At 44.3% G+C, this 22852-nt stretch overlaps 1 pseudogene; it reads left to right on the top strand.

The window, feature by feature from the left end:
* The first annotated feature begins 11220 nt into the window (after window positions 1–11220).
* Window positions 11221–12939, top strand: LOC128343990 (uncharacterized; annotated as a pseudogene).
* The last annotated feature ends 9913 nt before the right edge of the window (window positions 12940–22852 follow it).

Genomic DNA, 22852 nt, shown 5'->3' on the forward strand with positions numbered 1-22852 from the left:
GTGGTGGCCGCCTGCGCGGAAGCTACTTCCACATTTACCATCAACAAGGGGGCAGGGGAGGCAGGGAGGACTGCTGCCGCCCCGAAGATTTTACTTGAAAATGGAGCGCTGGAGGGGGGAAAGCGGCGGGTGGGGTAAGTACAACCCCCCCCGCCCTTAAAGACCACCCCTCCCCTGGCATTGGACCACGCCTCCGTGGTCCGTGAACATCTCTAATATCTACATGAAACTGCTGGGTGAGGTCATCAGGAGATTTGGTGCTGGGTGTTATCAGTATGCTGATGAAACCCAAATCTACTTCTTTTTATCAGCATAATCAGGAAATGGCATTCATTTCCTAAATGCCTGCCTACAGGTATTAATGGGCTGGATGAGGGTAAGCAAATAGAAGCTGAGTCCAAGCAAGGTGAAGGTGCTCATTGCAAGGGTTCAGAATCTGAGGGATAAGTTAGATCTTCCTGCTGGATGGGGTTACACTCCCCCATAAGCAACAGGTACCCAGCTTTGAGTACTCCTGGACCCAGGCCTCACCCTGATATCTCAAGTGGAGGCTATAGCCAGGAGTGCTTTCCATCAGCTTCGGCTGATTCAACAGCTGTGTCCATTCCTTGAAGAAGACAGCCTCAAAACAGTGGTGCATCAGCTGGTAACCTCCAGACTTGAAAATTGCAATGCGCTCTACGTGGGGCTGCCTTTTTTATGTCGTTTGGAAACTTCAGTGAGTTCAAAATGCAGCAGCCAGATTGGTCTCTGGGGCAACCCGGAGAGACCATATTATGCCTACTTTGAAACAGTTGCATTGGGTCGATATGTTTCCGGGCAAAGTACAAAATGCTGTTTATTACTAAAGCCCTGGACGGCTTAGGTCCAGGTTACCTTAGAGAGCACCTTGTTCTGCATGGTCCACATCACACGTTAAGGTCATCTGAGGAGGTCTGTCTCCAGTTACTACCAGTACATCTAGTGGTGACTCGGAGCAGCCTTCTCTGTAGCTGCTCCTGGGCTGTGGAATGCACTCCCTGCAGAAATCTGTAATTTGAATTCATTATTGGCCTTCAAGAGAGCCCTCAAAACCTATCTGTTTGGCCTGGCCTTCCAGGGTTTTTTAATTGTTGTAAATATTTTTAACTTGTAACCTGGTTTTCCAGGGTTTTTAAACAGTTTTGAATGTTTTAACTGTTAATTGTTTTATGCTGTTTTATAGTCTCTGTTTTTAACTGTCAATTGATACTAATTGTTTTGTTTTAATGTAAACCGCCCTGAGCCATTTTTGGAGGGGCGGTATAGAAACTGAATTCAATAAAATTGAATAAATAAATGGATAAAATAAATATATTTATTGGCTTTTCTAGAGAGCAAATAGCTTAAGCTTGCTTATGGGGTGTGGGGGTGGGTGGGGCGGTTTTGTTTTTTGCAGTTTGGGAATTGCTTATTGTGAGTGTTTTATAGGGTTTCTTCCCCATTCCACCTTTTTCAATGAACTTTTATGAGGCCATTTGTTTTGCTGTTCTTGTAAAAATAGAATCTGCATGAGGAAAAATCTAGTTTGAAATGGCTTCAATTATTTCTTCATTGGTATTATTAAGTTCTAGAATATATCGCCATCTGAAAAGACCAGGATGGGCCTTAGTCTGGTCCAGGAAGGCAACTCTTATATTTTTGAATTGATCACCACTCTCTGGAGCGCCAATACAATATCTTTCTCACTGTATCACATTTAGTGGAACGTGATAATTGAGATGCGTCACGGGTGGCAAAGCATGCTGGGAAGCTATGTTTTGTGAGAAACAATATACATTTCCTGCTTATTTATGCATATTAAACACACTAATACAAGGGATCTCTTCTTTCATACAAAGAACGCACCAAGTTTCTGTAGGACATATTGACAGACCAATAATAGATGGTGCCACATTCACTCATTAGTAGTTAGAGGTGTTTCTTCAATTTCATGATATATTTTGCTGGCCATCAACCAGCCGCTAACTCAGAGGCTTGAATTTGCTTTAGTATCCTGCTGCCATCTAGTGGACTCATGACAACACTTGGTGTCATCTGTAATTCTACTATGTTAACTGTTGTATTATTTATTTATTTAAGAGATCTGTATACTGCCCACTAAAGAAGTCTCTAGGCGGTTTACAGCATAAAACAAACCAAGAATTTAATAATTAAAACATATAAAAACCAGATTAGAATAATGGTAAAAACACCAATAAAAACAACAAAATATCTGTCAAAACACCATGCAGAGCCTATGCCAATTTCTCCTGCAGTTACAATATTTGATTCAGGCTCCCTACTGCAATCCTTCTTTGGAGGTTTTCAGTAAATAAGGGCTTATCCAGCTGATCAATGAATGCCTGCTTTCAACTACAATAGCCTGTATATGACAGTCTCACAAATCCTGATTAAGAGATCATTACATGATGTATGGTACCAATTTAATGGAAAGAGCAGGGCACTCTGATTGGGGATGACAGGTAGCTCAGGCTTTGACTGTTCATCCTTTTTGTAGAAGAAAATCAGTATCATTATTTCTTTGTTTAAAAATATATATCCCACTTTTCTCAAAGTGGCTTGTAACAAAAATTCAAGATAGGTTTTTGTTTGTTTGTTTTTAAAATCACAATATAAAACAATACAGCAGAATAATGTATCAGATCAAAATAATATTGAAATCCATTTCAATGTGATGCATCAGGAGCCAAAAAGAAGCAACAAATCATTTAGGAACAGTCAAGGCATACCCAGCTTCTGAAAGATAGGGAGAGAAGGAGGCAATCAAGTCTTACAGGGAGAGAGTTTCAGAAGGCGGGGATCACCACTGCAAATACTCTTTTGTGTAGCTGCCTGCCAGATGGACTTCTGCTGGAGGCATCACAAGCATGAGAGCCTCTCTAAAAGATCTGGCCCAGGCAGATTAATGTGGGAGAAGGTGATTTTTCAGCTACCTTGGCCCCAAACTGTGTAGGGCTTTAAAGGTCATCACTAGCACCTTGAATCATGTTCAGAAACAAATTGGTACCCAATGCAACTCAAACAGAACTGATATAAAATGTTTGGTGGGTTGTGCATTGGTCAGAGTCTCACAGTTTTATTTTGGACCAGCTGAAGTTTCTGAGGGGTCCAAGGGTCTGATCCATGTACAGCATAATGTGGCAATCCAACTGATGCAAAAAGGGCATGGATAACCATGGCCACGTCTGACTAAGACAGGAAGGGATGCAGCTGGCACATCAACCAAAGCTGGGCAAAAGCCCTTCCCTGCTAGTCACAGAAGCTACCTGCACATCCAGGTGAGGCTCTGAGTTCAGGAGTACTCCCAGATTGCAAATCTCATCCTTCAAGGGGAATGCAGCCTCATCTAGAACAGTCTGATATAAAAACCTTGAATCAGTAGTTCTCCTGACCTGGAGAGCCTCTTTCTTCTAGCCCTTTACCACCTCCAAGCACCAGTTCCAAACATTCACCAGATTTCCACCTGGGGATGGTACTGGAATATACAACTGAGCATTATCAGTGACAATCTTCTATATATATAATTCTCTAAGACGTACCTGTGGCTAATCCCATGCATGGCAGCTCTTGTGGGAGTTTGTGAGCAAGGGGAGGAGGAGAGAAAAGTGGGGGTGGCAGGGAACATAAGGCCAATGGACAGGCCACTGAATGGGCAGGTGGGTGTGGAAAGAAGGTGGTGTCAGCAATCTGTCCACCTGGTAGGGAAGTCTAGGATGATAGTTCACCAAAGGACCAAACTGGGTTGCAGAAGCGAAACACGGTTTGGAAATCTCTCTCTCTCTCTCTCTCTCTCTCTCTCTCTCTCTCTCTCTCTCTCTCTCTCTCTCTCTCTCTCTCAACACCAGGGATGACAAACATTGTCTTCCAGCAGCTAACTGCAAGCTGTAGACGTGCTTTATAGTCCAAGCTGATAACTCTCAGCTGGCAGGGATTCAAGGCTTATCAGCCCTCTGCAAGAGGCACTTACTTCTCCTGATGGTTTCCAGCTGTGCCCACCATCTTGTGATGGGCCTCTGCTGTGTAGTCAGTGGGGGTTGCCTGCACAGCTCATCCTCCGGTTTGTCCATTGTTGTCTCTGCTGCCTCAGACTGCTGTGTCTGCTCTGAAACGTCAGCTAGACCTGCCTCAGCCATCTCTTGGGAACCAACAGCCAATCTCTGCTCCTCAGGCACCCCTGCATCAGCTGAAGGGCTGTCAGCTTCCCCTTCCTCCTCGCTATCTGAGAGTGAGGGCGTGACAGGTGGCATGGGCATAACTGGGGGAGAGCAGCCAGGGCACGTGCCCTAGGTGCCACTGGGGGGGTATCATGTCAGTCCCTGCCACCCCCACCCCATTGCTCACCTGCCCAGCCCCAAGGCCCCTCAGCCACTTGCCCTCCTGCTTGCCTTGTCCTCTGGCCTATGATGGGAGCTGCCTGCAAACTGCGACACAGCTCCTTCTCTCTCAGCTGATTGACAGGTGGACGGGGCTTCCAGAGAGGTCTCCGTGAAGGCCTCCCTAAAGCCTGAACTCAAGTAGGCCGGCAGGCCCCAAGCAAGCAAGCAAGCAAGCAAGCAAGCAAGGAGACAGGCATTGTTCTCTGCAGGCTCTCTGCCCAGGTCAGCCAGCCCAGCCTTTGCCAGGTAGAATGTGAATTCCTTTTTGTGGTTACCCCCCCCCCACACACACACCCCACATATATAAGGATCTGCTTGCCATAGGGCTTTGATATGGCGGGGGGAGACTGAGAAGTCTCTGAATATTTAATTTAAAACAGACTGGAAAATTTGCTGGCTTTAAAAACAATAACTATCTTAAAAGGCCTATAAGTAGCTTGTTTCATGGCAGAAAATTACAAAAACTTCTGGAACAAACAATATTATATTCATTCATTCATTCATTCATTTTTAAATGCACTTATGTTCAAGTTGTTTTGCAACCCAGAAGGTCTGAGTGAGAACTGTGAAGAATATGTTGTCTATTTTATTTTATTTTATTTTATTTTATTTTTCTTGTGTGTGAACTGCTCCCCAATAACTCACAGGGACTTCAGGGTAAATCTGTTAAAGGGCTTTAAAAGCCCCCTGTGAAAAACCTCCTGGAATCAAACTTTACTGAATTTATTCAAAATTCTGAGGAAACATACATAGCCTCACACTCCATGGTAGAAAGTCTCCTTTGCTAATCTGCAGCGAGGGGGCTGCAAGAATGGTAAGAATTAGTGTTTCTAGTGTGTTTTAGGCATTAAAAGTAGCACAAATATATAGTACTCAATGTATATCACTATATATTATGAAGTGTGCGTGTGTGTATTCAGTGAAATGTATTTCCAGTCAGCATACTTATCTTGAAATATCAGACTTAAATCCTTGGGGGCCTGGGGCGTGTGGAGGCCCTGGACTTTGAGGGGCTGGGGGCCCATTTTAAAATCTCATCTCTAGGCCCATTCCAACCTTGCTATGCCCCTGATGGAATAGATACATATGTAATCACTACACATGGGTTTCTGCACAACACCTGCACAGAAGAAACTTCCATGTAGAAAATGTGTCTCTTGTAAATTGACCCTGAATTTTCCATCCATGACTGGGATATCTGAGAGTTAGAGTCAATAATAAAAGAGCAGCACACTGCTTGTGACAGGAAGGGGCAAATTACAATAATTTTAGTCTGGCAGGGGCTGGTTTTGGCCCTGAGAGAACTTGGCTGTGTGCTCCTGCTGCAAATTCCTCTGCCTAGTGTTGCAAACTAATGTATCCTCCTCCCTCCTGATGCATAAGTAAGCACTAGTGTGGTGAATGCACACATACCCCATCATGAGCCAACAGTCATCACAAGACAAAGGCTGGCAGGAATCATTCACTGGTTTATAGGCTCCCCCCTCCAACCACCTTCTTCTTCTCCTATTTTGCTAGTGGCTATTTGGGCAGGTGATCCTCTAGGACAAAGTCATGTTTTTTAAAAAGCATGAAATGAGACAGAAAATGACACTTGGAATCCTCACATAACTCCTGACTGTTGTTCTAAGTTAACAGAGATGGCTTTAACAGAGATGGCTCATGTTTTCAGGTTTTGATCAACAACCATGTCTAGATGGTACAGTGTTCTAATCTAAATGGTACAGTGTTCCTTTGAACAGGGATTTCCAGATATTGTTGACTACAAGTCCCATCATCCCTGTTTGGACAGGGGTGCAATTTCAGTGCTTGCCCTAGGCGTTATTTTCCCTAGATACGCCACTAGAAGGTGGTGGGGGGGAGGGAGAAAGCTAAATCAGCAGCGTCAGGGGGGAGAGAAAGTGGCAGCTGCGGCAGGGGGAGGTGGCAGTGGGGAGAAAGCAGCGATGGACGGTGGGGAGAAAGCAGCAGAGGCTTTTTGGGAAGAAAGTGATGGCCGGTTGGAAAAAACAGCTGGCCAGGCGGACTGCCAGAGAGAAAAAACATTGGAGGGGGGAAGTGGGAAGAGTAGGGGGGAGGGCTGAGAAAAAGGGGTTGAGAACAAGGGAGGAGGGCCAAGAATGAGGGAGAACTGGAGGCACAGATACTCTGTGCCCAGGCCAGCTAGTCTATTATAAACCCTGAATGACCTCCCCTAACAATTTAATGCAGATGTGAAAGAACATGGAGAACAGGATCTGTCCCTATGAGACACCATAGGTCAAAGGCCAAGGTGCCAATCAGCAGTACACAGCACCATTTTCTAGAATTTTTCCTGCAGGAAGGAATGGAGTCACAGCAAAACAGTAGCCCCTGTGCCCATTCCCACAAGAAGCTCCAGAAGGATACTATAGTTGATGGTACTGAAAGTTATGGAGAGGTCCAGTAGAACGGAGACATGCTCTTTCTGTCCAGCTGTTCCCAGCATAGGTAATCCACAAGAATGACTATGGTGATTTCAGTCTCAAAACCAGGAGTAAAGCTGGATTGAAATGGGTCTAGACAGGAGTGTATGGAGGCTGGCAGCGGCCCGTGTGTGGCCACTGCTGCACCCCCCTGGCCCCACCCCCTGATATGACATCAGATGCAGGGGCGTGGCCTCCCTCCCAAATAGGGCCACACAGCCCCGTTTGGAAGGGAGATCGGCCCGTGCTGTGTTGGGCAGCGCGGGCTGGAACGACTCTCCAGGGAGAGCTGTTCTGGTCATGCTGCCAATGCAGCGCGGGCTGATCTCTCTCCTAAGTGGGGCCGAGTGGCAGAGAGATTCACACCGGCTGCACTGTCAATGCAGTGTGGGCTGGTTTTGGTTCCAAACAGGGCCATCGCAGCCCCATTTGGGACCGAAATAATGCCCCCACATCTGACATCAGACTCAGGGGGCATGTCTGGGGCCACACTTGCGGCCCCTGATTGGTAGCAGCCTAGGTTCTTTGAACCTGTTCGCTGAATGGTGGCTCCGCCCCTGGGTCTAGGTAATCTGTTTTATCAAGGAATTCCTGGAGCTGAGTTGCCACTATGGTTGTTCAAAGAAAGGTTGTTCAAAGTATTTGCAACATAAAATAAAATCGATGTCAGTGCGCACTCCAGTGCTGGAGGAGTATACAGCCTATAAAATAAGCACAATGAAAGCAAAAGGACTATTGGCAGGAAATATTGTTGTGAAAGGGCACTACCAGTCATTTTTTAAACAGGAGTTTGTAGTTTTGTCTTGCTGACAGAGAAGTTGTTTTCGGCCTCTAAAACATTAAAAATAATTGTACATAAACTTTTTAAGAAGTCACAACATGGTGCAGGCATGAAAAGGGGCAGTTGTGTCCCTGATTGTTATTGACAGCACAGGCGATATCCAGCAGGTGCCTGTGGAATGTGATTGTATGAGTACCACAAGTCATTTGCAATACCAGTGGATGTGCTATCATATATTAGATTCTTACATTCTCAGGTATAAAATAAAGTCCTCTAGTATGGGGAAAATGTGATATCCGCTCAGCAAAAGTGCATCTTTAAAGAACGGTGTCTTAATGTTACAAAACAAATGGACAACAGTACATTGACTATACTAAAAACTAATTGCTTAAAAGTATGTAGGGAATCTTTTTGTCTTCTCTAGCTGCTTGATAAAAAATTGGATTGTAGATTGTGATCAGATTTGACATGTTGTTTTACATATTTATACATTTAAAAACACCACAGAACTCCACCATATTAATTTTCCCTCACTGTATCTCAAAAAATTATTAATTAATTAATTATATTTATTTATCATAATTGTTCAAGTAACCAAGTAAAAATTTTAGAAACGGAAGTTTTCCCATGGAAAAATAAAATATTATTATGCTATTTACACACAGTCTACCAGATTTATTGACTGGATTTGGTACTTTAATTATCGGGCCCTCTCCAAGGGTCTAGGATAACTAAAGAAAAATTAAAGATATCGTCATAGTATTCATGCTGTCTCGAGTAGTGTGGCCTTCTATAGTTGATGTGTTGTAATTTTATTGATGCCCAAGGTGTTGAGATGGTGTTCAAGTTCTTTTGGTACTGCACCAAGAGCTCCAACAACTATTGGCACTACTATTGTTTTCTTTTTCCAGAGCCGCTCAATTTCAATCTGAAGGTCCTTGTATTTGGTTATTTTCTCCAATTGTTTTTCATCGACTCATCTATCTCCTAGGATTGCAATATCAATTATCAGAACCCGATTCTTCTCAAATGCTGTCAGATCAGGCATATTGTGCGCTAAATGCCTATCAGTGTGTATTCGAAAATCCCAAAGGACTTTTGCCTCTTCATTTTCTGTGACGTTCTCAATCAGATGATTCCACCAATTCTTGCTTGCTGGAAATTGTAATTCTTGCAAAAGTTCCAGTGGATTATTGCAGCAACTTTGATGTGTCTTTCCTTATAATCCGTCTGCGCAATTTTCTTACTACGACATACAAGATGCTCAGCTGTTTCATCCGCTGCCTTACATAATCGACACTATCTTTCTGGGTCATACCAATTTTTGCTTTTTTAACATTTGTTCGTAGTGATTGTTCCTGGGCTGCAAAAATTAGACCTTCAATTTCTTTCTTCAATGTCCCCTTTAACCACTGCCACGTTGTGCTATTGTTGACTTTTGATTGTAAAGTACTGACTGTGCAATGGTTTGTTGTGCCATTCTTGTTGATTCATCATCTGCTGTTTTTTGTATTCATCCTTTGATTCCTTTATTTTCAACAGTCCTGTCTTACTCACTTCCTGTAGTATTTCTTCTTAGCTTTCATTGATGTATTCCACCAATGATCATTTTTCTTCTTCAGCAGACTGTCTGACTTGCAACATTCCACGTCCTTCATTTCTTGGCAGGTACAGCCTATCAACATAACTTCGGGAACAGCGCATGATTGATGGTCATTATTTTCCTGGTTTTCTGATCCAACACATCTAATTCTGCTTGTGTCCAATCAACAATTATGGTGAGAACAAGAAAAACAAATTCTGAGCAACCAGGGCTGGACACTGTAGAGCTACTGAAAGAACAAACTCAAAGTAGTATGTATGTATGTATTTGATTTGATATTTATACCACCCTCCCAAAAATGGCTCAAGGTGCTTTACATGAAAATAAAAACAAAACCAATTCACAGTTAAAATAAAAAACTATAAAGACAATATAAAACCAGGTGCGGCTCGTGAACGCACCTCCAGGTGGAGGCGGCAGGCGGCTTCTTTAAGATAAATGCAGCCGGTGCTCCATGCCGCCCAGCAGCCCCCGCGGCAGGGAATTGCCTCCGCCACTCACCTGGCTCCCGCGGAGGCGAGCCCCCGCCAGCAGCCAGGTGAGTGGCGGAGGCGATTCACCACCACGGGAGCTGCTGGGCGGCATGGAGCACTGGCTCCGTTTACTTTAAAGAAGATGCCCGCCACCCCCCCGGAGGCACGTTTACAAGCCGCACCTGTATAAAACCAATCTATATTCTTAATTCTCATAGAAGTGTATGCGTGGCGATGCGTGGCGGACCACTCATGAGAGTGGCGGAACCCTCGCGAGAGTTCCTGACAGACGTGGGCAGCAAAGAGATTGACAGGGCAGAGAAAAAGAATTGTCTTCTAAAACAACACAATATGCTGATTACAATGCATGGAGAAAAGCAAACTCAGATAAGCAAGCTGTGGAAGAAGCAAATCAAAGAAGAACTAAACATCATCAAGCAGACTGCGAGCAAGAGGTTAACAAAGAAAACGCACACAGCGAACAACAAAGACAACACAGAAAACAAATACAAAAAGGGAAACGGGTGGATGAGAGTTTGGAATCCAGAGAACGACAACTAAGCAAAGAAAGGCAAGCTAAACTATAGAGATGTGCACAGAACCGCAGAGGCACAGTCCAGCACCGGCGGGGGTCTCCCTTTAAGGGCAAGGGGTTGCACTTACCCTTCCCGCCACTTTCCCCCCGCCGGAGCTCAGTTTTTCTGAAATGTTTTTAGGGTGGCAGCATTCCTCCCTGCCGCCCCTGCCCCCATTGTTTGCCAGAAATACTGGAAGTACTGATCGTGTGTGCGCCCGCCACCACCGTGTGCGCACCCACCTCGCACGTCGCACGTGTGCACGTTGCATGTGACGTGTGTGGCGCGCGCACACACAGTGGCGATCAGTACTTCCGGTATTTCCGGCAAACAATGGGGACAGGGGCGGCAGGGAGGAATGCTGCTGCCCCAAAAACATTTCGGGAAAACGGGGCGCCGGAGGGGGGAAAGTGGCGGGAGGAGTAAGTGCAACCCCTGCCCTTAAAGAACTACCCCTCCCCCAGCACCAGACCGCTGGACCGGGCCACATTTGAACCGGTTTGGAGGCCTCTATAATGGCCTCCAGACTGGTTTGTGCACATCCCTACTAAACTGTCTAGATTAATAGAACGTCCAACAGACGCCACTAATTTATATCATGAAGTTACCATTGAAGAACATAACTGTGGAATTCTGACTGAAAGTTGCCAGTACTGTGATGCTCTTTATTTGGTTGGATGAACTCAACTGTGCAAGAAAATACACCAAATGCTGTCATGATGGAAAGGTTACATTCAAAGATTCCTCAGAAGTCCCAGACTTACTCAAAGAACTGCTACTAACACAGTCACCGGAGGCAAAAAATTACCAACACCATATCAGAGAATACAATGCTGCTTTGGCTTTGGCTTCAATGGGAGCCGAAATCAACACACCTCCAGGCATAGGACCCTACTGCTTCACTATTCATGGACAAATATACCATAAGGTTTCTCCACTGTACCCAAATGAACAAAACAAGGCCAGGTACGGACAACTATATATTCGATTCTGGAGAAGCAACAAATCAACACATGCAAAACAACAAAGGCTGCTTAAGAACTGTAATGTAAAGATTAGATACCATGTTAAGAAACATCAATCCATTTGCAAAGTCATATCAACAAATGCATAGACTAACTGAAACTACTCCAACAGCAAAAGTGTGAATGGTTTTCATGGAAGAACCAAACTTAGACTTACGAAGATACAACACACCAAGTTCTAGAACTGAGGTTGCAGCAATAGTTGTGGGTGAGGCTGGTGAACCACTGGGTAACCGAGAGATATGCATTTGCCCAATTGGAGAGACTTGTCAAACCATTTCTCCTATGAACTGCAACACTGACCCAATGGTGTACCCCTTGCTCTTCCCACACGGCAAGTGTGGATGGCATATTGGAATGGGACATGTAGAAGAGCGACGATCAGCTACGCGAGTGCAAGTCACATCGTTGCAGTACTTCGCATATTGGCTCTCTGTGCATAGAGGTTTCAGTCTCCTACACAGCAGTGAAAAAGTGTTCCAGCAATACGTTGTTAACGCTTATGTAAGAACAGAAGGAGCTCGACTAAACTACCTCTGACTTAATCAGAAAGATTTGCACATAGAACAACACCGTGACTCTTAGATGCACTGGAAACTCGAGCAAAACATGAAAACCTAAAAACAGGAAAAATGGTAATATTACCATCAACATTCCAAGGCAGCCCACAGTATATGCAGCAAAATTATCAAGATGCCATGGCCACAGTCAGAAGGTTTGGATGCTCAGATTTGTTTTTGACCTTCACTTGCAACCCAACTCGGCCAGAGATAAGAAATGCAATGCAAGATGCTAAAAGATTGGAACAAAGGCCAGACATAATCATCTGAGTGTTTAAAATGAAATTAAAAGCACTCTTGAACGATATCTTAAAACACCATGTTTATGGTAATGTCATTGCATACATCTATGTCATCAAATTCCAAAAGCGAGGCTTACCACATGCTCACATATTGCTGACATTAGATTCGGAATCCAGAATATGCACCAAAGATTATATTGACAGGTATGTGAGTGCAGAGATACCTGATAAGAATGCTAAATCAAGACTGTATGAAATTGTAACAAAATGCATGATTCATAGTGCCTGTGGAACAATACATCAGTATGCACCTTGCATGAAGGACGGTACATGCTCCAAAAACTATCCAAAGGAGTTCAGAAACACCACAAAGGAAAATGTGAATGGATACCCTTTCTACAGAAGGCGAACAGCAGCTCCAGTTAGAGTCAGAAAGTATGATGTGGATAATCGCTGGGTCATGCCTTCTAATCCCTAGGCCTGAAAAAATATATAATGAACATATCAACGTCGAAGTATGTGCCTCTGTCAAGAGTGTGAAGTACTTCTACAAATATGTCTACAAAGGACATGATGCCACATCAGTCAGACTACAAATGGGAAAAAATACTGGAGTAATTGATCATGATGAAATAGCAAAATTTCTGAATGGAAGATATGTTAGTGCCCCAGAGGCAATGTGGAGAATGAATGAGTTCCCCATGTCAGAAAAGTCACACTCTGTAATCCGATTACCAGTACATTTGCCAGAAGAACAACAAGTAATCTATCACGAAGGCCAAGAAGAGGAGGCCATTGCTATGGCATCTACAAGAACCATGTTAACTGCCTGGTTCTAACTCAATCAAGAAGACAAACAAGCACATAGCTGCACTTACGCAGACATCCCAAAGCACTACCATATGTCTATGATAAGAACCAGACCAAATGGAAAAGACAACAATGAGGAGGAGGAGGAGGAGTTATTGGAAGAATGCTGGTAGTGAGTATCAAAGATACTGAAAGATACTATCTGCGAATGCTACTCACACGAAACAGGGGTGCAGTTGGATTCAACAGTCTTAGAACTGTAAATGATGTACTCTGTGAAAGCTTCCAAGAGGCATGCAGAGAACTAGGACTTCTGGAAGGTGATCTAAATTGGCATGAAACACTAACTGAAGTGGCACAGACTCAAATGCCATGCTCCCTACGACTGCTCTTCGCAATAATCTGTGCATTTGGAGAAGCAGAAGATGTGCCTGAACTTTGGAGTCAACACAAACAGGCAATGTGCAAAGATTGGGTACACAGATATTCAGATAACACTGGGCCACAATATGTTATTGCTGAAATTGAGACACTTTTGAAGACTTTTGGTCTGAGCCTGAGAAAACTAAATCTCCCACTTGTGCATCTACCAGCTGCTATTCACAAGCAATATTCCTTTCACATTATAGAAGAGCAAGACAAAGCCAGAATAAATACTAGCAAGCTAAACAATGAACAACAAGTCGATGTGAAAAATGTACTTGAAGCAATATATGGCAATTAAACAGACACTCCACAATGCTTCTTCCTAGATGGACCAGCAGGAACAGGAAAAACATTTGTATACACCACACTATTACACACAAGTTGAGGCAAAGGAAACAAAGCCACATCTGTTGCTTCAACAGGAATAGCAGCTACTCTACTACCAGGAGGAAGAACTGCACACTCAGTTTTCAAAATACCACTGATTCTTAATGCAGAGTCAACTTGCAATATAAAACCAAACATACCTGAAGCAAGAAACCTCACAGATACAAAATTAATAATATGGGATTAAGCACCAATGACCCATGCACATGCCTTCCTGGCTGTAGATAGACTTCTCAAAGATCTCACTAAATGCTCCAAACCATTCAGAGGCAAAACAATCTTACTTGGTGGAGATTTTCGTCAAATCCTGTCTGTAATCCAGGCTGTAATCCTGCCTGTAAACCCCTGCTAACTTGGCAAAGAGGCACCTTTTAACATGATGATTCTCTTTTATTTAGCAGGAATGTATACTAGGAAAACAAGTAGTTTATGGAAGTGTAGACAGCATTGAAAGTGAACATGAAGAAGACCGCTTGGCATACCCAGAAGAGTTTTTGAACAGCCTGACACCAACTGGAATGCCACCACACAAATTAAGAATAAAACCAGGAGCAGTGATCATGCTCCTTAGAAATTTAGCACCTATGAATGGACTATGCGATGGCACATGTATCACAATAACACGCTTGCAATGCAACATACTCAAAGCAAGGGTAATAACAGAAACAGATAACACAGAACCTACCCTCATAACACGAATCCCACTGATACCATCAGACACAAATATTCCTTTCAAATACAAAAGAAGACAATTCCCTGTAAGATTAGCTTTCTCAATGACCATCAACAAATCACAAGGACAAACCTTTGAAAAAATCTGCCTATACTTACAAGAACAATTTTTCAGCCACGGACAACTGTACATAGACTTATCTCGAGTCAAATCATTTGACTCACTAACAGTGGTATCAGCACAAGAGATCAAAAACTGTGTATACCAAGAAATATACGACAGTGACTAGGCTACCAGGCTAAGCCAAATAGGGATGGGCCCGGACCGGTCTGGAGGCCATTGAAAAGGCCTCCGGACCAGTCCGGACTGGTCCGGACCTGGGTGGTTCGGATTGGGGGAGGGGGTCGCTTTAAGAGCGGCGGGAGGGTTCACTTATCCCTCCTGCCGCTTTTCCGCTTGCCACCGTAAAGATACGAGTAATTGGGGCGGCAGGATACCTCCCTGCCGCCCCTTCCCTGACGTTACTTGCAAAACCTCCCAGGAGTGCATTGCGCGCGCACGTCACAGAGACGAGCGCGCGCTTCACGTCTCTGTGATGTGCGCGTGCGCAATGCACTCCTGGGAGGTTTTGCAAGTAACGTCAGGGAAGGGGCGGCAGGGAGGTATCCTGCCGCCCCAATTACTCTACAGATTACAGCGGCAAGCGGGAAAGCAGCGAGAGGGGTAAGTAAACCCTCCCGCCGCTCTTAAAGCGACCCCCCACCCCAGTGCAGTTGGCGGTTCCGTGCACACCCCTAAAGCCAAACAGGAATAACAGCATATAACAGCAATAGGGCAGTAGCACCCAGATCATTGGGCCAAGCCTGGAAAGCAGTGAGCTGTGCACTAACTTTGTCCGCCTGCCACAAAAGTCACAAAAGACCCATGATTAATGGGGTAACTGCTCTCTGCTGTGTAGTTATGACTGCTGGAAAACATCACAGCCACAGCTGCCAAGTAAGCGCATGGGGAGAACGCACATGGCCGAGCAGCAAGTAGGGTGGGGGGAGGAAAGGCCAAGGCAAGTCTCCCAATGGGAGACCGAAGGCTAAGTGCACTACCACACAGATGCTCTGTGCGGGCTCAGCTAGTTAAAAAATAAAACATTTAAAACAGTTCTAAAATACAGGAAAACCAGGCCAAACATTTATAGTTTTAAAACAATTTTAAAACCCTCGAAGGTCAGGCCAAACGGATAGGTCTTAAGGGGGATTTTTCCTGGTAAAATCTCTACCTCACATCTCTGAGATGTAAGACACACACACACACAAAGGGAGAGTGTCCTGGGCTGCCGAAAGCCTGAACGAGCTCTCAGCTAATCATTTCAGGCAGCATCGGCTGCCTGATAAGACATTCTCCCCTTTCTCTCTCTCCAGAGAGGGAGAAGAAGGGGAAACTGTTCTATCGGGCAGTCAGCACTGCCTGAAATAACTGGTGCAGAGTTCGCTCAGGCTCTTGGTGGCCCAGGCGTGGGAGGGGGGAGTTCGCTCTGGGCTCCTCTGCAGCCTGAGCCACGGGGCTTCTGCGGCCTTTTCCATTGGCGGCCCTGGCTCTTAGAACCCATTCGCACAATGGTGGCTACACCCCTGGTTTCCAGAACACCAAACATAGGATGGGGCTGTAGCTCAGTGGTAGAGTATCTGCTTTGCATGCAGAAGGTGCCAGGTTCAGTCCCTAGCATCTTGCCTGAAACCTTGGAGACCAATGGCCAGTCAATGTGGACAGTACTGAGCTTAGCTAGATGGACCAAAGGTCTGACTCAGTATAAGGCAGCTTCCTATATCAACTTTTCTATCAACTTTTATCTACCTTTCCCAAGCATTTTAGATGGCTTATAATACGATGCAAAATTATAATTAAAGAAATCCAAAAAGCTCTCAATTAAAACCATCAAAAATTAGAAATTAAGGACCAATCTATATAACTCGGTGGACTCAGAATATGGGATGATCTGTACGGAGTGTGACATGTAATAAAGCATTTGTGCAATTGCTTTATCACAGGCCCGAATTACAAACTGGTGCACACTCAGCCCATATACAGCAGCTTTGCAGTGCACATTAAGGTCCAGTAGGGCTTTGATTCAGTAGGGCTTCGCTCTGTCCTTTTTCCCTTCTTTGGCTAACAGCAACTCCAAGGAAGGCATACACACCAGGGAATCAACAGAGTGAGAAAACTTGTAAACCCCACTCCCTTGCAATGTGGTCCCAATCCAAATCAGACTCCACCAGCTGCTTTTAGGAGAAGAAAAATACACTTGGAGATACAGTCACGGATCCCCCACATCACGTGTAATTTGGCTTTTAGAAATCAATGGGAGAACATTTCAGTCTCGCAGGACACTCTGCTGTTGATCTCAAAGTCATCAAAAATTTCCAAGGCAGGTTCCAATGTAAAATTGCTGGTCTAGAATTATCAGCAAGTTTTATTTATTTATTTATTTATTTACTTACTTACTTACTTACTTACTTACTTAACTTATTTGTATGCCGCCCAAAACTTAAGTCTCTGGATGGTTTACAATAAAACAATACAAATTGCAACAAATAAAAAGGTTAAAGCATCACAATAATTAAAAATTTAAAGCAATCGATTAAAACAAACTATTCAAACAGTATCTAATTAAAAGCCTGGGAGAACAAATGTGTCTTGAGTGCCTTTTAAAAAGCTGTCAGAGATGGGGAGGTTCTTATTTCAACAGGGAGCGCATTCCACAGCCTTGGGGCTGCAACGGAGAAGACCCGTCCCTGAGTGGCCAGCCAACAAGCCGGTGGTAACTGCAGACCTCTCCTGATTATCTCAAGGGGCGTTGGTGCTCTAGCGAAGAAGTTATTCCCGTAACTACCCAGGGCCTAAACTGTTTAGAGCTTTATAGGTTATAACCAACACTTTGTACTTTGCCCAGAAACTTATCGGCAGCCAATGTAGCTCTTTCAAGATAGGAGTGATGTGGTTTCTCCAGGATGATCCAGAGACCAACCTGGCTACTGCATTCTGGACCAACTTCAGTTTCCAGACTCCGTACAAAGGCAGCCCCACATAGAGCACATTGCAGTGGTCAAGTCTGGAGGTTATCAGCAGATGTAACACCGTTCTGAGATCATTTGTTCATCAACTAGGTTTTCAAAAGCAAAAACAAGACTCCAGTTCTCAAGAAGAAGTTGTCAGCCCAGCCACTCTCCTCCCAGAAAGACCAAACCAGGGGAGCCCCCAGGAACCCAATACAGCCTGGAAGCTCTTTGAGGAGATAACCCCAGACTTGACTTTGCGTTTGGTCTTCCAGGCAGCGCAGTCCCCCAACAGCATCTCCACTGCTGCCAATCCACTGGTCGCATGTGGAAAACCCTCCTGCCCAGTTGGGGCCACATCGGCATCACATGACAACAGGACCAAGATATTTATTACTTTAAAGTATCTATTTAAGAAGCCTCAAGGCTCTGCTGTGATTCCCTTTGGCCCAAACATGGCTTTGGCTATGTGTGGAGGGGGGAGTGCTGCTTCTGCTGCTCTGATGGGTAACCTGCAAAGGGTGTCCAGGGATCGGAATGCAAACGGAGTCACAGGCTTTCTTTCTCTTGTTACACATTTAAATGCAAAACAGCCATAAAAGCAAATATCTCCCAAGAAGCATCCTTGAGAGGAAGGGGGCAGGGTGGCAGGCCGTTCAATTAAATTGCCTTTCTCATCATAAACTGACTCACTCAATGCTTTCTCCATACATACTTTCAGACCAACCATTCTCAATCCCAGCTCACGCGGAGAAATGTAATATGTGCAGCTGGCAGTTCCACAAGGAGAGCATGCTGCAGAAGAAGATGGTCCGGAATCCACTCCCACCAAGGCACTTTCCAGACTAGACTCTACAACGGGGTCAGGACATATCTCAGAAGTGTGCTTCCACACTTCTTGCGTCGTGACACCACAGTCCCTACAGAGACAGCAGGGTGCCCTTCACATTTCCTATGCCTTGTTGTGAATTTAATCACTGCAATATAGATCAAGGACGTCATACATCTGGCATGAAAAACTTGCAGTCTTTTCGGGTTGGTAGTTGCTGCAAGACTGCTCCCCCTGCTGTTTACGTCCCAAATGCGACTTGCCCGAACAGAGGCATTTTGCTGCTGTTTCAGCAGCTAGTCTGGAAAGTGCCCAGGTCTACTTAAAAGAACTGGATAGTCACCATCTCCTGAAGCATTCACCTTCCAGCAGTGGTCAGCTAGGCGCCTTCATGGCCTGCCTGTTAGCTTTCTGAAACTCTATTGCTGAGTGCTGGACTAGGAACGAGGAGACCCGAGTTCAAATCCCCATTCAGCCATGATACTTGCTGGGATGACTCTGGGCCAGTCACTTCTCTCTCAGCCTAGCCTACTTTACAGGGTTGTTGTGAAAGAGAAACTCAAGTATGTAGTACACCGCTCTGGGCTCCTTGGAGGAAGAGCGGGATATAAATGTAATAATAATAATAAAAATTGAAAAAGCTGAAGAAAATGAAGATGTAAAAATATTATGGGACTTCCAACTACAAACAGACAAACATCTGCCACACAATACACCAGATATAACTGTAGCCGAGAAGAAAGAAAAACAAGTCAAAATAATCGACATAGCAATACCAGGGGATAGCAGATTAGAAGACAAAGAAATAGAAAAAATCACCAAATACAAAGATCTACAAATTGAAAGGCTGTGGCAGAAAAAGACCAAAATAATCCCAGTGGTCATTGGCGCCCTGGGTGCAGTTCCAAAAGACCTTGAAGAGCACCTCAACACCATAGGGGCCACAGAAATCACCATCAGCCAATTACAAAAAGCAGCTTTACTGGGAACAGCCTATATTCTGTGACGATATCTATAACAACAGCAACAACATAGACAATAAAATTCTGGCATCCCAGGTCCTTGGGAAGGACTAATGTCTGGATAAAACAAACCAGTCAATAACACCTGTCTGACTCTGTAAACAAGAAATAATAATAAATTTATCTCAAGAAACGGATGCAGCTGGTGTATCAACCGAAACTGATAGAAAGCACTTCTGGCCACTTCCCCAACCTGGGACACCAGGGAGAGGTTTGTATCCAGAAGCATCCCCAGACTGCGTACCTGTTCCTTCCGGGGAAGTGTGACTCCATCCAGAACAGGCAGATCAAATCCATCTCCAGAGTTCGGACCCCGCACAATAAGTACCTCCATCTATCTAGATTCCGTCTCAGTTTGTTATAGTTTGCTACTATTCATTTAGAACTTAATCAAATCAATACAAAGTTTTTTCTTCCACTACAAGTATTATCCTCAATTACTGGTTGGACACTGTGCTGATCTGGTATGACTTTCAGCATTGCATAGAAATGTCATCGTGTATCTCTTGCATTTCATACCCTTTGGACCCCACTGTGTACACCCCCCCCCTTTCCGTGTGTGTGTGTGTGTGTAGGAATTCACTCCATACATCTGATGATAGTCCTTGAAAATTGATACTACAGCAAATCTATTAGTCTTAACTTCTTGTTTTTTGATATAATGATCTAAATGGCAACTCAACTGGAATATAATTAAAACATCATGCAAAAAACAATATCTGCATATCTATTTGAGAAGCTGAAATAAGCATATGACGGTGACCTAATAACATTTTGTAATTTTGACTTTGTAATGGGAGAGGGTGGGGAAATGACTTGACTAGCCAGTCAGAGGTTGCCGGTTCGAATCCTCACTGGTATGTTTCCCAGTCCCAGACTATGGAAAACATCTGTATCGGGCAGCAGTAATATAGGAAGATGCTGAAAGGCATCATCTCATACTGCACAGGAGATGGCAATGGTAAACCCCTCCTGTATTCTACCAAAAGACAACCATGGGCTCTGTGGTCGTCAGGAGTCGACACCGGCTCGACAGCACACTTTACCTTTAATGGGAGGAGGAGTGAGTAACAAGAGGTCAGATTTTTCACACACAAGGTTTAAAGCATCTACTGCTTTAATCAAGTTTGTAATGTGAATTTAAAAGTTTTATATTCACATTGCTAACTTGATTAAAGCAGTAGATGCTTTAAGCCTAGCAGCCCCATTTATTTTAGTAGGATTTATGTCTACTGGCTGCATATGATATTATATCACCATTGAAAAGTTTCAGTTCATGTTAATAACATAAAGGGATGCTTGTTTCTGTTACAAATTCTCCTCCCACATGAGCAAAGATCAGCTGATTAATATAAATAGCATAGTGTGACAGAGGTTCAAAGGTGATTTAAGCATTGAAATATTTTTCTAGGGAGGGGGGAAACCCACCCCCCCCCCGATTACAAAGGATCCCTTTATGTTATTAACATGAACTGAAACTTTTCAATGGTGATATAATATCATATGCAGCCAGGCCCTATGCAGACGTAAGTACTACTAAAGTAAATGGGGCAACTAGGTGTGCACAATACTGCAGTCTCAGTGTATGTCTCCATTTTATTTCTTTGTCAGTTTGGGCAGTGTGTTTTTCTCTTTGCTGATAGTTTCACTTCCTAATTTGGTTTCTCAGATGTTATTTTGGGATTAGAACATAAAAGTGCTGAGCATGCATGTCGGTTCTACAGAAACAGAGGCATAGATTAAATGAGATGATCTACAGCAGCAGCTCTTCAAGATTTAAGAACAGAAGAACAGAAGCCTCTCAGTGGGAAAGCAGATGCTTTCCCACTGAGCTACAGCCCCATCCCCTAGGGATTAGATGGTGCTACAGGAAACATTAAAAAGAAAGTAAAAGTTTCTTATCAATTCAAATGTTTAAGCAGTATGATGGAAGAACTTAAACTCCCCCTGATCTCAGCATAGACGAACTTGACAAAATAAGCAGGGAGGGGGAGGGAGGCTAAGGAACAAGAGCCACCTGTTTTTATGCCCCCCCCCCGACCTTTCTTTAGAATATGATCAGAGTACACAATGCAGAGTGCAGATCAGTGCAGAGAGCAGGTGTGTGCAGGTGGCTGAGTTGGCAACACAATTATGAGTTGGTTAATTGTTTTGTATTTATCTATGAGGTTGCTTTACAACAATTTTAATTATTAATTCAATATTATTAATAGTAATTCTAGATAGCAAGTTGTATGCATGTTAATTAGTAAATATATTATTGTTTCAGAGACAAAGCTGGCTGGAGAATTGGTGCTGTTCACTGAAGTTTAATTTAAAAAGAAATAAATAACCTGAGTCTCCTGATACTCATTGTTCTCCTAAGGCCGCAACCCAGCCCTTTAGCCAGCTTTCCTTGTTAGGCAGGGCAGTCACATTTTGTTTTTCTTTTCTTTGCACCCTCACCCCACCCCACAGTGCTGGCTAAGTGAGAATGTAAGGGGGGAAGGAAAGGTGGCGACCTTCTCCCTCACTCTTTCTCCATGCAGAGGTAGCAGTAACATCTAAGGGGCTATGTAAAAGTCAAATTAACAGAAAATTCATTAGGAACATCAGGAATTAAATGACCAGGATATTTTTGTTTTGCAAGAAATAAGGATGTTAAGGGTACAGTTAATAAGGAGATACTAAAAGATGTTAAAAAAAAATTGATGCTGGACCAGGTATCTCATTTTCAGAATCTACTCAAATAACAAACTTGCCTTATACTATAGCACCTAATAGGTTCTGATCTTGGGGAGTGTATTAACTCCTCCTTGAGGATTTCTCCTTCTAGTCTTGTTCCTGACTTCACTTTAGATATTTCATTCCTGTCAGTCAACCAGGGACAACTTTTGGCCCCCGCTGCCCCCATCCGACCACACAGTGGTTCTTTCTTAAAGGTAAAAATTGGAACTTTCCCCTCACATCCCCCCCCCCCGCAGCCCTGCCCTGAACTTGTAAAGGGGAATCCTTTCTGGATTCTCCTTTACAAGTATGGCCCTCCAGCCAGTTCACGAGTGGGGGATTGTTTGGGTTCCTCGAGCCAGTTCACGAACGGGGGATTGTTTGGGTTCGGTGCCAGACTGGACGCCACCTGGTTCAGCTTGAGGGCCAGTCTTTGAGTGTGAACCAGCTCAATTTCAAGCTGGTTCACACATCCCTACCATGGACTTCATAACCAACCTACCAGAATCCAAAGGTCTAAGTACCATACTTGTAGTAGTCAAATATTTCACAAAGACGGCCCATTTCATACCCTGCCGTGGTCATGTTGCTCAAATGGCGGCTGCCAGCGGGGAATCGGGAGGCCTTGTGGAGGCCGGGCAGAGGAGGCTGGGCAGCAGTGCCATATCCGAGAGAGGGGAGCTCTTGAGCACGTGTGCGTTGTGCACTGCTCTCCTGCCGGTGCGGTGCTTCCCCTGGCCATGGGCAGCAGGAGAGGGCGGCAGCGGCAGCAGCTCCACCCCCAGCCTCGCAGCTACTCCAGCCACTCCATGGCTCACCCTGCAGCCTCCCTGGCGATGCATGCAGCAGAGC

The sequence above is a fragment of the Hemicordylus capensis genome, chromosome 2 (genome assembly GCF_027244095.1).
Source record: "Hemicordylus capensis ecotype Gifberg chromosome 2, rHemCap1.1.pri, whole genome shotgun sequence".
NCBI lineage: Eukaryota > Metazoa > Chordata > Lepidosauria > Squamata > Cordylidae > Hemicordylus > Hemicordylus capensis.